The sequence below is a fragment of the Ascaphus truei genome, chromosome 2, assembly GCF_040206685.1.
Source record: "Ascaphus truei isolate aAscTru1 chromosome 2, aAscTru1.hap1, whole genome shotgun sequence".
NCBI lineage: Eukaryota > Metazoa > Chordata > Amphibia > Anura > Ascaphidae > Ascaphus > Ascaphus truei.
The window spans coordinates 419,100,863-419,123,727 of NC_134484.1; the positions used below are offsets into that span (position 1 = coordinate 419,100,863).

General features: G+C 44.0%; 1 protein-coding gene and 1 long non-coding RNA gene across 19 annotated transcripts in view; one reads left to right on the plus strand and one right to left on the minus strand.

Annotated features, from left to right (window-relative positions):
* KIAA1217 (KIAA1217 ortholog) overlaps positions 1-22,865 on the plus strand; it is a 493,175-nt gene that overhangs the window by 258,309 nt on the left and 212,001 nt on the right. The gene's annotated exons all lie outside the window — the stretch shown is intronic.
* LOC142487754 (uncharacterized) overlaps positions 1-22,865 on the minus strand; it is a 40,948-nt gene that overhangs the window by 15,719 nt on the left and 2,364 nt on the right. Inside the window, exon 2 of the long non-coding RNA XR_012799303.1 lies at positions 2,742-2,859. This is a non-coding gene — a long non-coding RNA (uncharacterized LOC142487754). The remainder of the gene's footprint in view (positions 1-2,741; positions 2,860-22,865) is intronic.

Below are 22,865 nucleotides of genomic sequence, written 5' to 3' on the forward strand. Positions count from 1 at the left end.
AGGCATTTAACACCTTACAGAACTAGTTGTCCCCAAAAAGAGGGCTACATATAGAATTATGTGTTTGAAAGATGTAGGAGAAAAAGTTTCCTCTACACCCTTTGTGATTGGACCCACAAGGGTAAAATATAGTACTGTAAATCCTCAGTCCCACTTGGCAAAATAGATAGGTAAAAGATCAAACATAACACCTTTTAAACATATTCATTTGTTCAGTCATTTGTTAAACTTTAAATAGTCCAAAATATATAGAAGTACACGTGCACTCAAATATGTAAGATCCTTGCGTGTGCTGAAACTCAATGGTGAAATCCCATAGAAATTAAGGGAAAGAGTAGCGCTCCAAACTAGTGATCAAGTAGGTAATATTTATTCATTCAACGTTTCAGTCCAACACAGCCTTTCAAGGTGAGAAAGGTCTGCTTTGTATGACCGAAACGTTGAATGAAGAAATATTACTCACTTGATCACTAGTTTTGGAGCGCTACTTTCCCCCCTCCATCACACTTTAAATAAATATACATTTATGCCAATAAACACTTTGCATAAAAGCAGACAACAAATTGTAAGGAACATTCTATGTTTAAGGTGCTGGTTATTGGATCAGAGCTAGGTGAAGTAACAATGCTACAGTAATTAGAAAGTTGCAGTGATGTGGGGTAAGTTATAAAGCACTTGATCAAATTGACAAAAATGAACTGATTACATTATTTCCCGGAAACCAAAAACTGCTACACAATTTGACAAATAGGTGTGTGGTGAAGATTTCGGCTTTCTATGGATGGTCCCTGTGGCCATATTTGTTGTTTTTTTTATGTCAGAACCAGCACACACAAAAATAAATACGAATTTTCTCCGAATCTGGGGGAACAATGATGAGCTGCACGGGACCCCCGGTTAAGGTAGGATTTTAAAAAAGAGTCAATGAGGGAATGCCCGTTTAAGTCATAATCCGTGAAGAACAAGGCATTTTAAACAAAATGAAAATTAGCCGAATTTCAAAGCCAAAGAGAAATGTCGATGAGCGAGTGTGATGGGGAGATTCCTGTGAACAAAACTGAACCCTCCTGAGATACCTGAGAAATATGCTAGTCTGCCAAGGCAAAGTATATTAAAATGATCCATATTCCCCAGGTATCAAAGGAGTGTTTGAGGATGTATATAAAAGTGGTACTTAACAAAAAATACAGGGTTTTCAAAGATGGCGCCCTCGGTCATCCAATAGGATGCAGGATGTTAGATTTGGTGTCCATTCCGAATTCCCAAATCACAGCTGAAACTCCTGCAACTGAAACTGAGTGTCCCGGGAACTCAGGGGGGAAATCGAGCAGTTCAGATCTGGAGAACCCCCTGGTTTATATAAGAAAAGTGAAGAGAAAAACAAGTTGGTGGGATTTGTGCTTTTACAGGACCGGCAGGCCTGCTTTCCAATGGGGTAGATAAAACAAGGATAAATAAATAACTTTGCCACAAAAGCCCTGGAAACTACATGTTTTATATCTCGCTTTTGAAAGTAAACCTCCTCTGCTTTTGCTGACCTGTTCACTGAGAAGCCATTCCTAATAGAGTCATGCTGTAGGCTGGCTTCAGCCTTTGTTTACATTGGGGCAGAGACTTAACATTTGCTCCACATGGAGCAGAAAATAAAGCGAGAAACGCACAAAGTAAAAAAACACCTATCTTCCTTTAACACTGCCAAGTTATGGATGATAAATTGAAGTGTCCTTATTTTATAAACAGTGAGTTAATCCAAATAAATGCTGACTTATACATAAGCTGATGGATGTTTCAATTGAAGTTCCTGTGCAGTACTGCTTAAACATTGCGGTGCATCCATGGGCAGATTGTAAGGTTACAAGTACATTTCCCTGCAATAAAATTCCTTAGGAACTTTTCAAGCAGCCCCTTTTATTTAACTTGTAAGAAGTTAACTCTTGGAAAGGCCACTTGAACAGCAGAATTCTAACTCTCAGTACTAAATATGAACTGGGTTGAAGCTGCCCTCTCTCTGCCCAACTACTAATAGGAGGCCAAGTGTAAAAACAATTCAGTGACTTTAAAGCAGAAATACAGGTTTCGTTTATTGTTTATTTTTTTTATTACAGAATTGAAGCAGGGGGTTTCCGGAGCTGAACCCCATTAATTTCAGCTCAGAGGACCCCCGTTTCCAGAGATACCTGCGTAGGGGGTGCCGGTATCTCTATGAAGTTTAAAGGTCCTAATTACGTGTGCCAATAGGAAGCCACACTGGATGACATCACAGCTTCCTATTGGCCCGTGTGACATTTAAATGCCATTTCATTAGGCACAGCCCCTTAGTGACATAGATACCGGCCCCCCTATGGCGGGAAGTAGCTCTGGAAGCAGGGGGGGGGGGTCCCGAAGATTAAATGAACACATTTTAGCCCCACTGCTTCAATTCTGTAATAATTTTTTTTTTTTAAACAATAAATGAAACCTGTATTGCTGCTCTAAAGCACCAATTCCCCATCACGTTTTTTTTTATCCCCAATTTTCTTTTACATGAATCGGGGAATTAGCGGGTTTTAATCTCACTACAGGAGAAGCAAAATTGCTGCCAAATCTAAGGCCAATCTTCCTGTTGGACGGCCATTTAATCCCCTTTAAGGACCAGCAAGCGATGCCAATAATTTCCCGGTACTTACTGTATCTTACAAAATAGGGGGCTCCTCCCTCCCCCGGTGCCAACCCTGTTATATAAAATAAAAAGGGTTACTTACAGGGGATTGCTGCTTTATTGATAGTAGCCATCTGAGGTGTAGTTCCACAATTACAGTCTTTAAAAGAGCTACCTACAGCGTCACCTAAAGCAGCTTTAGCAGCGCCCTCTGTTGTGCCCTAGGAGAACAGGACAAGGGATGTGAATTATTCCAAAATCCATCATCGAAAGAAAAAATTGTTTGAGAAAAACGGATTTTAAAAAGAAATGAAAGCGAGTATAAGGAAACTATGGGAAAACTGTACCCGGATGTTTATTCCATCAAATGTGCTGTGTCTAATGCAGAGATGAGACATCTATTCATTGAAACACATTAAAAGTACAATATATTTATTTCAAATGCTATTGACATTTGACTGAGGACCCTTTAAGGAAGTGGGAAGAACATGGGGGTTGGTTTTATCTAGTGTGATGTGTGATGATGCGCAAAATAATAGGATTTGAGGGAACTTAATTGGTGGATGAAGGGCTCCCCAAAAATAGTCCTGAATTGTGCAGCCGAAAAGGTACTGTAGCTGTGCTACTGTGCATTCCTATTGAATTATATGTACATCTGGAGACCTGGCTTCCGTTTATATGTAAGGAAGGAAAAAACAATTAAGGTTGTCTAACATCAGAAACAGCACTGATACATAGTATAGCCTATAAAACCTATGTATATCCGTGTACCACCTTTATGATCCAGGAAACAAGTACATAGATACATATATAAATAGAAGTACAGGCTCCCCGCTGTGAGGCCTGTGTTCCCTAGGGGTAGCCCCAACTGGTAGCCCTGGACTCAAAGGAGCATAGTAACTGGTAGCCTTGGACACCCTCCCACTGTGGACTTGGACAGATTCTCAAGTGAGTATAATATGGAGCCCAATAGAAAGGGATCACCTCTCCCATCCCAGCATTGAAGAGTTACTAAAAGGATGGTCAGAGCCAGATAGAGAACCAAGGCCTCTCTGTACCAAAGATATAAAGGTGCAGCCCAAGCAGGAACCCAGAAGGTCTAAGAAGTATGTAATATGATGGCTAAGCGATCTTGTATGACTAATAAACTACTCCAACTGTTCTAAGCATGTGCCTCTTCAGGAGTGCAGTAATGCACCTGGGAAAGTTGTTCTTCCTCAAACTCTGTAAATAGAGCCTGTCCTGGTTGTAACTATAAAGTTTGATGTACCCATATTTTCTACCTTAACACCCAGCTGCACGGACCCAGCCCTGATAAGGTATACACTGTACAAGCCAAATCTAGAGACTATCTGATGTAATCTCCCTAGGAGCCGGGCAGAGAGGGTTACACAGTGCATATTATTTCTGCAAATTGTATATTGTTCCATCTCATCGGAGGGTTACGGCCACCAATGCATTGCTTCCGTTTCATTCCCGTGGCAGCTTCATAATGCATCACTGACTCCTCTAGTTGACAAAAGGTTTAAGAAATGTGGGAGGGTGAAATGGGCTTATCGCTGCCGTGTGTGGGAGGAACCTATGCCAGTGATACTCAACGTGAATATGTGGACATAAAGACAGGCTGTTTGATTCACTGCTTATTGTGTTCAAATTTTTGAATCTGTGAAGAAACATTCACAGGTTCTGTTTAAAGGATTCATAGCTCGCTTATATAGAAGTCAAATATCACTGCTGAATGTGCTGATTGCCTTGGAGAAATGTGGAGACCAAATGTATTTGACTATGGACACAACACTAGATAATTCCACACTTGGCTAAGTGCCTTGTACTAGAGAAAATTTGAGGTGAAGAGTACACAAGAAATACTCCCTATCGCATGGAATTGTTTAAATGATGTTTGAAAGATGTTCCAAACTGTGTGGTCTGGTGCCTATTTTTAGCAAGCTCTGCACACAATGTCATTCCACTGTGTTTATTTAAAAAATGTCTGGAACATCAACCCCAAAGATATATTGAAAAATAATCTGTGTGTAGACTCTGGGTTAGAACTATAAACAGAGTCAAAGTTTCATCTCCTGATGAGACAAAGATGCAGGGAGACTTGCTTTCAGATACATTTTCAGGCTACATTACTTCTGTGAAGCACATGCCGCGATTGCACTGATCCGGGAACCATTGCACATAAACCCCTGTTGGTTGGATCGGAGTTTCCAAGTGTTAAGACCGCGATCTCCACTATTACAGTTTCATCAAGAATCCTAGCAATGTCATGTTATTTTTCAGCAAATAAGTGTTTTTCTTACTATCGTTGGAACAGTTAGACGTTCTCAGATCTGTTTTCTTGATGGGATATGTGCACATCTGGTGATAATGAGGTTAACCCTTCAATTGAGAATGAGTGAGGGTGAATAATAAGTCAGCACAACAGATTTGAGGGGACAAATATGTTGAACCATAACCAAAGTAACTAAGATAGACTGACATTAAATGTAAGTTTTTATTATAGCTTAAAGCAGCAATACAGGTTGATTTTTTTTTTTTACATTATATTGCAGGTTTGAAGCAGGGGGTCTGTGTACATTTCAGCTCTGGGGACCACCTGCTTCCAGAGATACCTACATAGCAGTGCACGTATCTCTATGGAGTTTAAATGTCCCAGTCACACGGGCCAATAGTAAGCCACACCGGATGATGTCATGGCTTCCTATTGGCCAGCGTAACACTGGACATTTAAACGCTGCTATTATGTTAGGCACACAGTTCCTTGGCTGTATAGACACCGGCACCCCCTGCTGAGGTAAACATTTCTAGAAGCAGTGGGTCCCCAGAGATAAAATTAACACAGTTCAGCTCTGGAGACCCCTGTTCCAAAATTAAAAAATGAAACCTGTATTGCTTCTTTAAAATCTGTTCGGAAAAGTACCAAATGGGTACATTCTTGGGCTGTGCCTGTGACAGGGAGAATCGGGAGATGAGGAGCAATTGGTCAATGGAAATATAATAGACAACTAATAAATTAGGTAATTCTATTCAACCCACATAACACCTGTGACATTCGGAGCACTGTAAAGCTTAAAAACTACATGATAAGTTGACACCACAGTGTGGATATCTGTGTCAAGTGTAACATTTTCTCACTTTTAAATAACATTCAGTAGTAGTACAGTATACGTGTGCAGTATGCATAATCCACTGTAACAGAACATGAAAAAACAAATAGAAGTGACAGCAGACCTTGAGACCGGGGGCTAGTAGGTTATGTCTGCTCACCTTATAATAATAATAATGGGAAATGATGTACTGATGCTTAACTGTTTAAAAAGCTGTCATAAAGCAGCTACTCTGACTGGAAATCCTTGCTTCTACAGCTGCCACAATATATACAAAATGGTAAAGCACATTTTGGGGAATAAGACCACCTGCTTTGCAGATTTCTACCTGCAGGACATTTCCCTGCAGAGGCAAACACATGAAAAATGTGATGATGTTAGGATAAATATTACTTTTTCTGAACCATATCTCACATGTAATACTTGCATATTATTATATCTTAGACCTAAACATTGATTTAAAACAATATTCTATATTTTATTCCTGTAAGAACAACATTAAACATTCATTGTTGTCTTTTTTTTTTAAATGTTGCTTAAAAACCTGCTAAAAATGAGACTTCTGAAAGTAAGTCATTTGAATAAAGTGTTACAAATATTTCAATTGCATAATTCCCACGTATCTCTGTGTGATGTGGTTCAGGGTATTTCCCATCTCTCCACATGGAGTAGAGATTAATGTATTTGCAGGTATTATAAGTATTTATATGTAAGTCATTTTATCATACTAGTAAGTAAGTGAAAAACATTTGACAAAATGCCTTTCATTTTCCTTTCTTATCTTGATCAATATATAGCCTGGTAAATAAATGTCTGTTTTGGGGAAATATTAATTTAAAATAGGTTAGTGCAGCAGTGCGCAAACTTGGGGGCGTGAGATTTTTTTGGGGGGGCGCGGGCAGTTTAAGAGGTCCCGTGCTGTTCCCCAAGGCATTTAAATTAAATGCCGGGGGACCGCGCGAGGCCTCTGCAACCTCTACTTCCCGAGATTCAGCCGCCTTCAGGACGCGTGACCATGGTCATTTGCCTTTTCACTGCCCTGGAGACCAGCAACAAAAGAAAGTGGGGTTGTGTAAAGCAAGAGTTCTCAACTCCACTTCTTAAGACAACCCCCCAACAGGTCAGGTTCTCAGACTATCCCTGCTTCAGCACAGGTGGCTCAATCAGTCCTTGCTTCAGCACAGGTGGCTCAATCAGTTCCTGCTTCAGCACAGGTGGCACAGATTGAGCCACTTGTGCTGAAGCTAGGATATCCTGAAAGCCTGGCCTGTTGGGGGTTCTTGAGAACTGCTGTTGAGAACCTCTAATGTAAAGGGATTAGTGTGTGTTAGTTGGGCAAAGGATACTATCCCCACATTTCACTTCTGATCCCCAATTTCTTCCTGTTCTATGAATGAGTCCACTTTAGTAAGTAGAACAAGCAGCTGGTTTGTGCAGAATTGAATTGAATTGAACTTTTCCCGAGGATGTTTGTACAAGGCACGCTGTGTAAGAGTTTAACGACGACGAACAATGTCGTTTTGTTTTTTTTCTCTTTGTCATATTAATCGGATCCACTGCAAGGCATGCTGTATAATTTATGAAGAGTTAAGCTAACATAAGGGAAGAAGCTTTCAAAAGCTACTGTCCTCAGATGTATTAAAGAGCATGCAAAACATGATTAACTAAATGGAAACATATTGTAATATTGAAGACAGCAATACAACGTGTCCTTGTAAATCAACTTATAAAAAAAAAAATCTTCCAAAATACCAACAATTATTCTATGTTTGTTTTGTTTATGCGAATTCTTCTTGGAAAAAAACTGGCTGATCATGAACAACTCTAAAAACTCGACTCAGTGCCATTTTGGAATTGCTTTTCTCAGTCGGCTGTGAGCTGCTTAAGGGGCAGTCCAATTGTGACTTAAAATATATTTTCTATATTTTCTATGTGCATGGATGGCGCTATATATATATATATATTATCTAGTGTACAGGCAGAAGTGACATTGCAGCCTTTCCCGTCCCCAAAGTCATGGCACGCTGGTGAACACTGTCCCACTCCTCGCCTTATACTGGGAAATAGGGATTAGCACAGTCATTAGGCAGCTCAGGGAGTGGGAAGAAACACTGATTCACACCAGAAACAGCTCCACTACCTCTGCACTGGGGAGAGAGGGAGAGCGGGCTGCTGAGGTAACGAGCGGTTCGGGACTGCAGGTAAAGTTCCAGATGGCCACGTGCGGCCCCTGGGCCGCCTATCGCCCACCAATGTTCTAGACAAACCGAAAAAAAACATTGCGTGAACATATCTCATAGCTTATGAGATATCATTGGATGATATAACACTGGGTTTTTTTGTTTGCCTTCCTCTGGATCAATAAGTAAGTATAGATATAGGATAAAGTATCTGTTGTCTAAATTTAGCATAGGTTGAACTTGATGGACGTACGTCTTTTTTCAAGCTCATCCACTATGTAACTATATACATGTTGAGAAAGAAGGTGTCAAATTGAAAGTAGATGGGATAGTATGTACCCTAAAGCACTAGGAAAAGTTAGGACTTTAATAGACAAGAGATAACGTGTTGAGAAAGAGTAATAAGAGAGAATGCCCCGGAGTGACACGACCGAGAGATGACAGAAAGCTGCTAAAGCATTAGGGGCGTATCTGCAGAAAGCAACCTGGAGGAAGATGAGTGATCTCTCAAAGCACAGCTAGAAATTTCCATTTCTGACTAGTTAACTGTGGTGTGATCCTTTACCACTTTCCTGCTAGAAGACATAGCAGATCAGCAGATGAAAGGAGAGCCCAACAACAGCAAATGGAAATTGTAATTAAAACAGCTTTGCCAGGATTTAGTGAGAAGACACTATGAAGCCAGAAGAGAGAAGGGGCAGTCTACAGGTAAGGGTACTGTGGTGGACTATAGTACAGTACAGATGCAACTGCCGGTTTTAGACCGCTTGCCAAGGAAAATCTGTGACCATCTTGGAGTAACTCGTGAGATGGTCCAGAGCAGGCTGTAATGGCCCATCGGAATAACGCAGCGGGGTTGCCTGCATTTGAATGGGACTTGCCGCCCAATAGGATTCACACAGCCTGAGTTCCATTCAAATGCAGGGACCCCCACTGTGTTAATCCTATGGGCCAATAGTCCGGCTGCAGAAATCTCCCAGCGTGCTGCAGAAATCTCCCAGCGTGCTGCAGAAATCTCCCAGCGTGCTGCAGAAATCTCCCAGCGTGCTGCAGAAATCTCCCAGCGTGCTGCAGAAATCTCCCAGCGTGCTGCACGAATCTCCCAGCGTGCTGCAGAAATCTCCCAGCGTGCTGCAGAAATCTCCCAGCGTGCTGCAGAAATCTCCCAGCGTGCTGCAGAAATCTCCCAGCGTGCTGCACGAATCTCCCAGCGTGCTGCAGAAATCTCCCAGCGTGCTGCAGAAATCTCCCAGCGTGCTGCAGAAATCTCCCAGCGTGCTGCACGAATCTTGCAGCGTGAGATGGGTTTTAGTACAGAATTCTCAAGGCAAGTGGTCTACAACCGGCATTTGCAGCTGTATGTTAGATCACCATAAGGAAACATCTCTGAAAAGACACTTACATATTGAGACGATTTTTGTATCTCAGGCCAGATTGTACTGATTATGGGTTGGAGGAGGAATGAGGTCTTACTGTCTTTGGGAATGCTGGATCAGAATCCAGTTTCTGCTTGTATGCATGTATATTTGTATATCGCTGTCCATGTACATAGTGCTTCACAGCAGTTATAGACGCCACAAAATAATATGAGACATAAAGGGAAAACGCACTTCAAACATGAAAGTAAGCATTAGGAAAAGTTGTCTCTGCCCTAAACCTCTTACAATCTAATTTCTACAATCTTGTAATTAAAGTGTGATGGTGCAAAGGGAATCGGGATGGGGTACAGAGCACAAATACTTTTTATTTATAAACCTACAGTTTACTTTTTTTTTTAACAGACAAATGAATTACAATAAAAAATAAATCCTCCCCTTCTCATCTTAAACTTTAAATGCAACAGAAGCCTTTGGAAAATGAGGTCTGTGTTGCCCCCTCTCGCTGCACCTTATTGAACAGATACCTGCTCTTATGAAATCAGGCACAGTACTTTTACTTGTTAAATAGCAGTGACACCAATGGGCTCAACCTCTGAATTGTATGTGAGTGTGTCCTGTTCCTGGAAAGCTTTCTTAAACTTTCCCATTCAGCCGCTCAGTATTGACGGTTCATGTACCTGCTCATGTGAGTGACAAGAGGCAGCAAGTGCAGAGCGACTATGGAATAGGCCCTGTGTTTTTGGCCTTGTGTTAAAGCTTTGATGGCATTGTTTAATAATCAATGCTAATCTGCAAAGCACTTTAGAAGCCATTCAAGTACGTGTGCATACGACTGTAGTAACGTTTCTGTCTGTGCGTGCATCTGTTTGTATAAGCAATGTTGCGCGAACAGGCTTGATAAGTCTCGCTCATTGGGAATACATATGATTAACTGGAAGGAAATCTTGCTCATTCCCAGTGTCAAGCGACTCGCAGGCGTTTGCATAGCCTCAATTTTTGAAGTCCGTAATATTTCATTATAAAGTAATTTTAGCCAACAGCCTCCTAATATTACTCATTTGAAATTTGTTTTATGTTTGTGTGTAGTCTGTCTAGGGTGAGTGACTTTACCTGAACTTCTGTCACCCATTTGAAAGAATATAATTTCCCAGCGTACACGTGCATTGCCTTTCTGTCACAATTACTGTGGGATGAATGAATGCTCCTGAAAAGTTGTCATTTGAAATATTTTAAAAATGCCATGGGAATTAGTCTGTGCTTTGAGGCATCATACAATCCAGTTTCTCGACTTCAATAATGCACATACCAACAGAACAGCATGTATGTCTGTGCCATCTCAATGTATGCTTTATTCTTTAAGCACTTAACAAAAATTACATGCTGTTTTTCAAAAATAAAAGCTTTCATTCAATAAATGTTAAAATCATACCCATCTGACCGTGGGAGGGCTGCAGAAAGTTTGGGTTGGGGCCGAAACAATGTTGGTGATGTACATATAGAAATGTAGGAATTATTAATTAAAATGTGATGGTGCTGATCGGGACAGTCAGCACTATCCCAGTTGAATGAATAACCCTGTACGTCTGTTTTTGTAATTCTTCACTTGTACTTGTTTGCTTGATCAATCAAAGCACACTAAATACCTTACAATATTACTATTGACATTGTGACGTACAGGTTTTGTTTTGACATCATTATTCTAATAACCAGCCATGCGGCAGTAGTGTTTTATATGTAAACCTACAGATATTTTATAAGGTTGAGGACACATTGCATGTTATATATCTACTTGATATCTGTGCTTGTAGAGCCAAATGTGAGCATATCTGGGCATCTTAGTAGAGTAGAGAGAACAATACTTAGAACCACAGTTCAATAGTGACAAACATAACAAATAATAATACAAATATATAAAGAATATATTTAAATTCCGTGTATACACTGATGCTGAGTATAACCTGACCGCACAATAGCCTGACAAGGAGTATAACCAGATTGTATTGGTGCAATGCCAGGTTACCCCTACTGGGTGCAGCATGCCATTAGTGCCTCACTACCAACCCAAAATATCCAACCTCTGGCAAAATCCTGGCTACGCTCCTGGTTTCCCGTAGTGACTTTTTGGTGTTTCAGTTGTGATGGTTGATTGGTGACAGTATACCTCAAAAAAAACAAAGAAACCCAAAGCTACATCCAATATGACAAAATACACAGTGAAATACGTATATATCTCTTGAAAAAGGGTCATTTAGCTAAACCCTTTGGCCAAAGCGTTATAAGTCTGCTAGCCACATCAACCACCATTAGCAGGTCCTAACACTAACTGAGAGAAAATGAATGATCGATGCCGCAGCCTCTCCCAAAACACAGGGACTCACCAGATAAAAATAAAACTGAAGTTTATTCTAGTTACATTAAAAAAGGGGAACACTCAGGACGAACAAAAATAGAACAACCTCCTCCCACGCGTTTTGGGCATGCACTGCAGTTTCTCATGGCATCACACTCCTTGAGAAAGGGCAGTGCATGCCCGAAACGCGTGGGAGGAGGTTGTTCTATTTTTGTTCGTCCTGAGTGTTCCCCTTTTTTAATGTAACTCGAATAAACTTCAGTTTTATTTTTATCTGGTGAGTCCCTGTGTTTTTGGAGAGGCTGCGGTACCGATCATTCATTTTCTCGCTGATGCTCTGGATCGAACCTGCATCGAGGAGTGACGTCATCCGTGTGCGCACGTATTGACACGAGAAGAGAGTGAGAGTCATGGACAAACGGAGGACGGCTGCATCATGAGTAAATTGCAACTCCAGGCTGATCCTGTCTTTCTGTACTACACTATATGGACATACAGTGGCGACACAGTTTATCGCACTGCGTCCAGATCCGCAAGCCGGGAGATTTCCCGGCTTGCTAGTGGCCTCCCCTCGGCGTGCCGCGCGTCATAGACGCGCGGTCACGCTTCTTCGGGAGCGTGCGCCCCCTGCACGCACGTCCAGGGCTCCCCGAGGGAGCCCTGGTGTCCCGCGATTGCGGGACGGCGGCAGGGGGTTCCGGGGGACCCGGCGGACCCGGCAGCGGTAGGGAGAGCGCCCCGATCGGAGGGCGCTCTTCCGCTGCTTCGGCGCGCGCCCGTCACTCTCGGGCGCGCGCCAGGCTACTGCTGCGGCCAAGAACGGGCAAATGCTCGAATAAACTTGGCCGCAGCAGTATGTCATACAGCAGCAGTCATACTCTCTAGTAATCTCTCCCTCAGATGCTCCTTTACCTCCCACTGTTACTATATGCATATGCCATTAGGTACATTACCTTTGAGCTCCTCAGTCGGTTTTTCTTCCCTAACACTAACTGATTAAAATTCTTATTTACATCAATAATTAGAGGAAGAATGATCGCATTGCATCTGTCACAACCAGCTGCATGCAAGACCTGCTCACTTGGTGTGAGGGTTTGGGAGTCACGCCGCCCTCGGCGTGCTCCTCACTCACCTACAGCTCCGACGGAGATCCCCGCAGCACACTCTCAGTCCCTCACCGGAGCGCCGGTCACTGCTTCACGTGGGCGCGTGCGCGCACGCCAGGACTACACTTCTAATCTCTAGCTGGCGGCTTCACCCGGTCACGCGCACGCAAACCCCGCTATACGGAGGCATGGCCACACGGCGTCGCCCCAACCCCTTAAAGGTACAGCGCATCAAAACATTGCTGCAATCAAATGCACTCAGACTACTGAGCTTTATGGCTCCTCCCATGGGACTCATTCTGGACCTATCCCTGCGGTAGCCTGGCCCTTCCACACACCCCCACCTTGCTGCACTGCTATATATACCTGGCAGAATCACTGACTCGTTGGCTGAGCATAGAACCAGTTGTTCTCACCTTTCTCTGCCTCCCTAGTTCTCTTTGCAGACTTCCTCGTGAACCGAACCGGCTTCCGCTATGTCTTCCTGTACCTCTGGCAACCTGAACTTGGCATACGGCTACACGACTCTCCGCACCTCTGGCATTCCGATCCTGGCTTACGGTAAACGACAACGTCCCTCTCTCCAACCCCGGACTTGGCAAACGGCCTTCCTACCAACCGTACCTCTCCTACCCCGATCCGGAACCCCAGACCAATCTACTCTCAAGACGTGCCCACGTGGCTGTGGGTGGCGTTCTAACCTTTCCCACCTCAGCACCGCGGTCCCGTCTCGTTTGTGGTGAGCACATCCTTACATTATGCTCAGCCCACCAAAAATGGACCCCGCTGAGGTGGAGCGGACTTTAAATGCCCATACTGCTCTTTTTACAAGATTAGAGTCTTATCTGGACCAATCTGATAAACGAATGGATGCCTTACAGCAAAGCGTCCACGCCCTTACTCTTCAAGTTCGAGGTCTCACGCGCCAATCTCCACCCGTGGCACCGGCGAATCCTTTCCCGATACCTCCGTTCACTCCAGAACCACGTATTCCTCCTCCCAAACACTACGCGGGGGATCCCCAAGGATGCCGGGGTTTCATTAACCAATGTCTCGTTCAATTTCGTCTCTCCCCCTCTCGCTTTGTGTCTTCTGTCTCCAGGGTTGGCTACATCTACTCCCTTCTCACCGACCAGGCACTGGCATGGGCCTCTCCCATCTGGGAACAACAGGGGGCTCTCACACAGGACATCGATCTTTTCGTCGAGGAATTCCGAAGAGTTTTCGATACTCCAGCACGGAAGTTAACGGCAGCTTCTGCTCTACACCACATAACTCAAGGAGATCGTTCGGTTGCCGTGTATGCTGTGGAGTTCCGCACTCTTGCTGCTGAGACGGGTTGGAACAACGAGGCTCTATCTTCTGCGTTCTGGCAAGGTCTGGCTGAAACTCTAAAGGATGAGCTCGCCGCACGAGATCGTCCTACTAACCTGGAGGAGTTAATCGCTCTGGCTATCCGTGTGGATCAGCGCCTACTGGAGCGGAGATACGAACGTTCTCATTACTGTCAACGGGTTCAAAGAAGTCTTGCTCCCACCTTCGTGGCTCCGTCACCTTCTTCCGGGGACATTCCTGAACCAATGCAGTTGGGGGGCAACAGGCTGTCTTCTGCTAAGAAGCAACGTCGGCGCACGGCCGGACTTTGTATGTATTGTGGCAATTCCACTCACGCTTTACCCCAGTGTCCCCACAGACCGGGAAACGCCAGCTCCCAATGAGATCCCGGAGAGTTTCGTTGGGAATACTGACCCTTTCTCCCATCGTCCAAAACATCCTTCCTACCAGGATAGTCTTGCCTATAATACTGTCTGGAGAGGGGTTTCACACCCGGGCACGGGCGTTCATTGATTCCGGTTCTGCAGGTAATTTCATTGATGAGACTTTTGCTAGACAGAACAATATTCCATTTATCAACAGGAGGACGCCAGTAGGTCTGGAGGCCATTGACGGTCGACCTCTAAATCCGGCATTCATCACACTACAGACGGTACCTCTTCTACTGCAGTTCGTCGACGTCCATACGGAGATCATTACTCTCGATGTAATCCACACTCCCTCTGCTGAGTTGATTTTGGGTCTTCCTTGGCTCCAACTTCATAATCCTCGCATCGACTGGACGGATCGGGAACCTGTGCAGTGGGCTCCTTCTTGTGCCAAGACATGTACCAGGGTTTTCCAGAAGATCGGTGGAGTATCTACCATATCAGAGAAGATCAACTCCTTACCTTCTGTGTACTGGGAATTCCGTGACGTATTCGATAAAGCACGTTCCGAGGTACTACCGCCGCACCGGTCTTTTGATTGTCCCATTGACCTACTTCCTGGAGCACCTCTTCCCAGGGGAAGATCCTACCCTCTCTCTCTTCCAGAGACAAAAGCCATGAACATTTATATTGCCGAGAACTTAGAAAGGGGTTTCATCAGAAAATCTTCCTCCCCGGTCGGAGCAGGATTCTTCTTCGTCAAGAAGAAGGACGGTTCTCTCCGTCCATGCATCGACTACCGGGGTTTGAATAATATTACACGCAAAAATCGATACCCTCTGCCTTTGATTCCGGAACTCTTCGACCGCCTCCAGGGAGCTACTATCTTTTCTAAACTGGACCTGAGAGGTGCTTACAATTTAGTAAGGATACGAGAGGGGGACGAGTGGAAGACTGCTTTTAACACCCATGACGGCCACTACGAGTACCTGGTTATGCCATTCGGTTTGTGCAACGCACCAGCAGTTTTTCAGGATTTTGTCAACGAGATCTTTCGGGACATTCTTAATACATTTCTTATTGTTTACTTAGATGACATCCTCATCTTTTCTAAATCCGTTCAAGAACACATCAACCATGTTCAACAAGTGCTGTTACGCCTTCGGGAGAACCATCTCTTTGCGAAATTGGAGAAATGTCAGTTCCACCTCAAATCGGTGGCGTTTTTGGGATACGTTATCTCTGACTCCGGTTTCAACATGGATCCAGAGAAACTTAAGGCTATTTTGGACTGGCCTCGTCCTACCACTCTCAAAGCCGTGCAACGCTTTCTGGGTTTTGCAAACTATTACCGACGTTTCATCCGCAATTTTTCCTCTTCAGTAGCTCCCATAACGGCTCTCACTAAGAAAGGTGTAGATCCTTCATCATGGTCTGAAACCGCCATACGGGCATTTGATCTGCTAAAAAAGGCTTTTGTGTCTGCCCCCATCCTCAACCACCCGGATCCTAAACTTCCATTTACCTTGGAGGTAGATGCATCGGACATCGGGGCTGGGGCCGTCTTGTCACAGAGGACATCTCCCTTAGCTAAACTGCATCCATGTGCCTTCTTTTCGAAGAAATTTTCGGCCGCAGAACGGAATTATGATGTCGGGAACCGGGAGCTTTTGGCGATCAAATTGGCACTAGAAGAGTGGAGACACTTCTTAGAAGGTACTGAGACACCCATAACCATTCTTACAGACCATAAGAACCTTCTCTACTTAGAAGGGGCACGTCGTTTGAACTCTCGACAAGCCCGCTGGGCATTATTTTTTTCTCGATTTAATTTTCTCATCTCCTTCATCCCTGGCTCCAAGAATCTAAAGGCGGATGCTCTGTCTCGACAATTCCTTGCTGAAGACAAGTCTGAAGAGCAGCTAGAGACAATTATTCCCTCTAGATGTATCCTGTCCGCCAACTCGTTTGATATTATGGGCAAGATTCAATCCGAGCAATCACAGATTCCTATGGGGCTCAAGGTTCCGGAGGGAAGACTCTACACGGCGCCTCAACACCGCAAAGGGGTTCTCGAGTGGTGCCATTCCTCTAAGTCTGCAGGACATCCAGGGATACGGAAAACCAACGACCTTGTTCAACGTACCTTCTGGTGGCCTGAGAGGGCTAAGGATGTGGAGGAGTTCGTCAAAGCATGTGGCACCTGTGCTCGCAATAAAGTAGACCTGCAGGCCTTCTTCTTTCCTTACCCATTCCAGACCGTCCTTGGAACCATATTTCTATGGATTTCATTGTGGAGCTCCCAGACTCCAAAGGAAAGAATACCATCCTTGTGGTAATTGATCGTTTTTCCAAACAAACTCACCTGGTGCCCTTAAGGGGTCTTCCAAATTCCTCCAGGCTTGCGGACATTTTTATCCAGGAGATTTTTCGTCTTCACGGAGTACCTGCAACCATCGTCTCTGATCGTGGGTCCCAGTTTGTGTCAAGATTTTGGAGAGCCTTTTCTCGGAGGATGGGTATTTCACTTCATTTTTCCTCGGGTTACCACCCACAGACCAATGGGCAGACGGAGAGGGCCAACCAAAACCTGGAACAATACCTTCGGTGTTTCATAGCCGAGACTCAGGATGATTGGGTAGATCTACTTCCTTGGGCTGAGTTTGCTCTTAACTCCCTTCGCAATGACTCCACTCAAGAATCGCCCTTCTTCATAAATTGTGGCTTTCACCCTTCCCGCCTACCCTTCTCTCCTATACCCTCAGGAGTACAAGCAGTTGATAAACGCATCTCCCGCTTAAAGGACTTATGGACAAGGACTCAGGAGAACTTAAGGGTGGCTACTGGGAGACAGAAACTTCAGGCAGATCGTCTTCGACGCCCGGTTCCGGAATTCGTCCCAGGAGACAGTGTTTGGCTTTCCTCCAGGAACATTCGTTTAAAGGTTCCTACCATGAAGTTAGCACCTAAGTTTCTCGGTCCCTTTCCTGTGGTCAAGAGGATTAATCCTGTGGCTTATCGTTTGCGTCTTCCACCCTCGTTGAAGATTCCTTCATGTTTCCTTACTTAAACCTGCATTCCGGAGTTCTCGCTTTTCTAAGTCCACGGCATCTCCACTTCCTCTTCTGGTCCAAGGTCAAGAGGAGTACGAGGTTCAGTTTATCCTGGATTCTAGGATCTCCAGAGGAGGGTTACAATATTTGGTTCACTAGAAGGGCTTTGGACCTGAGGAACGTTCCTGGATTCCCCACCGGGATCTCCACGCGCCTCGCCTCGTTCAGGCTTTCCATCGCAAGCATCCCTCCAAGCCATGTCATGGACGCCCGGAGGTCGTCCCTGAAGGGGGGGTACTGTGAGGGTTTGGGAGTCACGCCACCCTCGGCGTGCTCCTCACTCACCTACAGCTCCGACGGAGATCCCCGCAGCACACTCTCAGTCCCTCACCGGAGCGCCGGTCACTGCTTCATGTGGGCGCGCACGCCAGGACTACACTTCTAATCTCGGGCTGGCGGCTTCACCCGGTCACGCGCATGCAAACCCCGCTATACGGAGGCATGGCCACACGGCGTCGCCCCAACCCATTAAAGGTACAGCGCATCAAAACATTGCTGCAATCAAATGCACTCAGACTACTGGGCTTTATGGCTCCTCCCATGGGACTCATTCTGGACCTATCCCTGCGGTAGCCTGGCCCTTCCACACACCCCCACCTTGCTGCACTGCTATTGGACCCTCTCTCCTATATATACCTGGCAGAATCACTGGCTCGTTGGCTGAGCATAGAACCAGTTGTTCTCACCTTTCTCTGCCTCCCTAGTTCTCTTTGCAGACTTCCTCGTGAACCGAACCGGCTTCCGCTACGTCTTCCTGTACCTCTGGCAACCTGAACTCGGCATACGGCTACACGACTCTCCGCACCTCTGGCATTCCGATCCTGGCTTACGGTAAACGACAACGTCCCTCTCTCCAACCCCGGACTTGGCAAACGGCCTTCCTACCAACCGTACCTCTCCTACCCCGATCCGGAACCCCAGACCAATCTACTCTCAAGACGTGCCCACGTGGCTGTGGGTGGCGTTCTAACCTTTCCCACCTCAGCACCGCGGTCCCGTCTCGTTTGTGATGAGCACATCCTTACACTTGGAAAGTTGGGAGGGGCGAGCATAAACCCTAGGAGGGAGGGGCCTCTGACCTCCAAAACAGCTGAGACCAGCTGGACAAAGTTAATAACCACACAGATACTCAGCATGCCCTAAGGAACCCCAAAAATAACTAATATATATATATGTGTATATAAGTGTCAATTGGAGTGCTAGTGAGCGTGGCTAAATGTATAAAACAAAAAACAAAGAAGCCCAAAGCTGCATCCAATATGACGAAAATACACAGTGAAATACCTATTATATCTCTTGAAAAAGGGTCATTTAGTTAAACCTTTGGCCAAAGCGTTATAAGCCTGCTAGCCACTTCAAGGCATGACCATTAGCAGGTCCTAAAACTAACTGATTAAAATTCTTATTTACCTCTATAATTAGAGGAAGAATGATCGCATTGGATCTGTCAGAACCAGCTACATGCAAGACCTGCTCACTTGGAAAGTGGGGAGGGGCAAGCTTAAATCCTGGGAGGGAGGGGCAATTGACCTCCAAAACAGCATTTAGTTAAATCCTTTTCCAAGTGAGCAGGTCTTGTATGCAGCTGGTTGTGACCTCTAATTATAGAGGTAAATAAGAATTTTAATCAGTGTTAGGACCTGCTAATGGTCATGCCTTGATGTGGCTTTGGGCTTCTTTGTTTTTTTGTTGTATACATTTAGCCACAACCACTAGCCTCCAATTGACACTTATATACATATATATATATATATATATATATATATATATAATACCATATATAATGTGGTAATTTTTGGGGTTCCTTAGAGCTTGCTGGGTATCTGTGTGACAGTATACCTGTCAGACCCCAGTCTAGTATATTAAACATATATACAGGCATACCCCGCTTTAAGGACACTCACTTTAAGTACACTCGCGAGTAAGTACATATCGCCCAATAGTCAAACGGCAGCTCACGCATGCGCCTGTCAGCACGTCCTGAACAGCAAAGTTGAACTCCCTACCTGCACCGAAGCTGTGCACAAGCGGGGAGACTATAGAGCCTGTTACACATGTGTTATTTACAGCAGTTCTGCACGTATATGATGTTTGCAGTACAGTACATGCATCGATAAGTGGGAAAAAGGGAGTGCTTCACTTTAAGTACATTTTCGCTTTACATACATGCTCCGGTCCCATTGCGTACGTTAATGCGGGGTATGCCTGTAATATATAATATCTTGAACAAAATTAAATGAGTATGGTAACCTTTGTACATAAAGTAAAACAAATGCACTCTAGAAACACAGATTGAAAGCATCTATTACCTCTGAGCAACTCCGCTCATGACTCACATACTGTATACTGTGTACGCTTTTACATGCATCAAAAATACTTTTCTTCAAAATCTATGTTTTAATTCAAATGCTGCTTTTCAAGAAAAAGGGCTGCAGTACATAATAAAAAATGCCTTTACTTTGGGTGAGATTGGAGATGTTTTCCTTTTTTTTGGTTACAATAACTCATGTTTTAGGGGGTAATTCAATATACTCTGAAGCGCTCATCGGACAAAAACTCTTGAGTTTTCAGCAGATAACGCCCCGAGCCACAGTTTCTGAGTATATTGACTTACTATCTTAGTGTCACTGGTCCAGTTGCTGTGTAAATGATGCTCCCAAAACATGACGTGAGGAGTGGATGGGTCACAGCTACAGTAGCTGGGACTGATGGACTACTTTTAAAAACATAATATTCCAAAGAATAGACATTGAAATAGAAATGCATAAAAAGATTATTAAAGTACATGGTGGAAACCAGAAAAACTGATGATTTTCAGCATGTGAAAATATCTTTAAATGGAATAAGTACCCAGTTAAAACAATTTATTGTCTGTCATTCAGGCTCTGCATGCGTGTCTTTAATTTCCCTGCACATTTTGTACAGTGGAATGTATATACTATCGTACATCATGCTACTGTACACTTAGTTTTGTTTCCGTTTCTCGTATATTGTCATAATCTAGCTAGGCTGCTAAGATTAAAGATAAGATTAAAAAAAAGAAAAAGTAAAAATTGCCTAATGCCAAAAATGATAGTCAAAATAATACATATTGTAGGAACAATCCGTGCACCAATATAAAAAGCTTTACACATAGGAGTGACACGGGACCTATGTACAAAACAGCTGAAGCACTTTAAGATGAATGAAATAGGTCTCCCGTGTGTGGTACAGCTAAGGCTGCGCTTATAGTCCCGGCAACGCGACCGCGTGACGTCATCCGTCACCGTTGTAATAGCGATTCCTGCTTATAGAAGTTAATTGGCAACCTCACAGCTATTACAGTCAACAGTTGGGTTCTCGTGCAAATGTTGTTGCAATGATTCAATTATGCAAACTCAAGTGACTGAGATGCCATAGAAGTTACAGTATATTGGGCCAGAGATGAGAAACTGAGGTTTTATTCACATGGCATAATGGAGACTCACTCCAATGAATGAAACGTGATAGACCTGCAGTGAAGTGCATAATGTCCTTTCCATCTGCTTCCGGTGTGATTCCTTCAGACAATGCTGCTAACAATAATAAATACAAGAAAACAATCCTCTATTAAATGTTTGGTAACTACAGAAAATTAGAACTCAGAACTTCAGTAGCTAACAAATATTGGTAAAAATAACAAAAGTAACTTACATGTTACAAGTCAGTTTTGTATTACCATTAGATGTGGAACAATGAAAATCAACTGAATTGTTGCTGTAATAAAATAATATATATATATTTTTTTTTTTTTTTTTTTAAAGGCCAATTGGTTTAATATTACAAATGTCCTCTAAATCATTGCAGTCTGGAGGAAACACATCGTGTGTGGTCCATTGATGTAGTTCAATTGGTCTTGGAGAAATGTTGATCACTTGTAAGAGGGTGATCATAAATTGTGAGAGGATTATCATAAATTAGCAGGTCCTAAGTATGTTAGGTGCTAGATGGGGTGAATTAATAGCAGAGGTGTGATGAGGTGTCAGGCTATTAGGCTAACACCTTCTAATAGATGTGGGATAGAAAGTGTTGTGTTGTATGAGGGGTTTTGGAAACGTTTTTCTTTAGCTATGAATGAGATGATAGATAGATAGATAGATAGATAGATAGATAGATAGATAGATAGATAGATAGATAGATAGATAGATAGATAGATAGATATTAGGGACCTGATTATCGAGATGAGAAAGTTGGAGAGACAAGTGAGCACTTCAAATAGGCCAGGAACTTGTTTTACCGTTTCTTCTTTGTATGTGACTTTGTGAATTTTAGTTTTCTCGAAGCTTATTAAATCTTTTGGAGTTGTGGCAGGCTCATGGTGTACTTCCAGAGTACTAACATGTCATAACTTTGTACCCATAAAGTCTGCCTACCTGAGCCACAGTCTAGTTTTCTGCCAACTTCATTCTATTCTACTCCACAGAGAGTAATGTGGCAGTGTACAATAATTGGGCATGGCTAACATGTTATTGCTTCAATTATCGTGCCAGTGGGTGCAATAACGTGCTGCATCTCTATCTGTGGAGTAAAGGCTTAAAATATAGTAGAGGTCCTGTAATGTGAATTATTAATACACGCGGGCCGGTGATCTAGTAGCCAGTTTGGAGAAAGAAACTACAACAGTATGTTACCCTATGGCAGGGGTGGGGAACCTTTTTTCTCCCAAGGGCCATTTTGATATTTATAAAATCATTCGAGGGCCATCCAAAATTATCAACTTAAAAATTAGCCTGCTGTATTTGGTGAAACATTTAATGACTCACCACTAATGTGATGGCTGGAACTGCTTCTCTTTGGGTGACTGACTGACTCTTGGGTGGTGGGTGACTATGACTGACTGTGGGTTGGTGTCTGTGCACACGCAAATGCACACGCACACACACACACACAGAAATCGGGCAGGGGGTAGGGAAATCAGACCCTCAGACCCACTCTCTCTCTCAGACCCTCAGACCCACTCTCTCTCTCAGACCCTCAGACCCACTCTCTCTCTCAGACCCACTCTCTCTCTCAGACCCACTCTCTCTCTCAGACCCTCAGACCCACTCTCCCTCAGACCCACTCTCTCTCTCAGACCCTCAGACCCACTCTCTCTCTCAGACCCTCAGACCCAATCTCTCTCTCAGACCCTCAGACCCACTCTCTCAGACCCTCAGCCCCACTCTCTCAGACCCACTCTCTCTCAGACACACTCTATCTCTCTCAGACACACACTCTCCCCCTCTCCTCAGACACACTCTCCCCCTCTCCCCCTCAGACACACTC